Raw genomic sequence first — 640 nt, forward strand, 5'->3', positions numbered from 1 at the left:
ATATTTACTACGATCCCATCACATTGAACACGGGCCTGCAGGCAGTTGCCGTCCGAATTACTCTCCCCACTTTCGCTTTTTCCGTTTGTACCGTTTACACTCATTCGTCATCTGCTGCTACTGGGGCAGACATGATGCAAATTATTGCTCAGCTGCCTGCACCATTTTTGTTAACTGGAGACTTCTATGCTCACCATCCTCTTTGGGGCTCTCCAGCATCCTGTCCGAGGGGCTCTCTTTTAGCAGACGTTTTGAACCAGCTCAATCTTGTCAGCCTCAATACTGCCGCCCCTACTTTTCTTTTGGACACAACTCACACCTATCCCCATTTATTCCTCTATATGTACTACCCAACTTGCACGCTGTTTTGAGTGGTATGCACTTTCTGCTACATATTAGAGTGACCACTTCCCTTGTGTTATCCATCTCCTGCATCATACCCCATCTACATGCTCAACTAGTTGGCACATCTCCAAAGCAGACTGGGGGCTCTTCTCTTCCAGGGCGACCTTCCAGGATCAAACCTTCGCAAGCTGCGATAGTCAGGTCGCACACCTCACGGAAGTCATTCTCACTGCTGCTGTATATTCCATTCCTCACACTGCTTCTTCTCCACGTCGCGCACCGGTCCCTTGGTGGA

This window comes from Schistocerca gregaria, unplaced genomic scaffold (assembly GCF_023897955.1).
Source record: "Schistocerca gregaria isolate iqSchGreg1 unplaced genomic scaffold, iqSchGreg1.2 ptg000308l, whole genome shotgun sequence".
Lineage (NCBI taxonomy): Eukaryota > Metazoa > Arthropoda > Insecta > Orthoptera > Acrididae > Schistocerca > Schistocerca gregaria.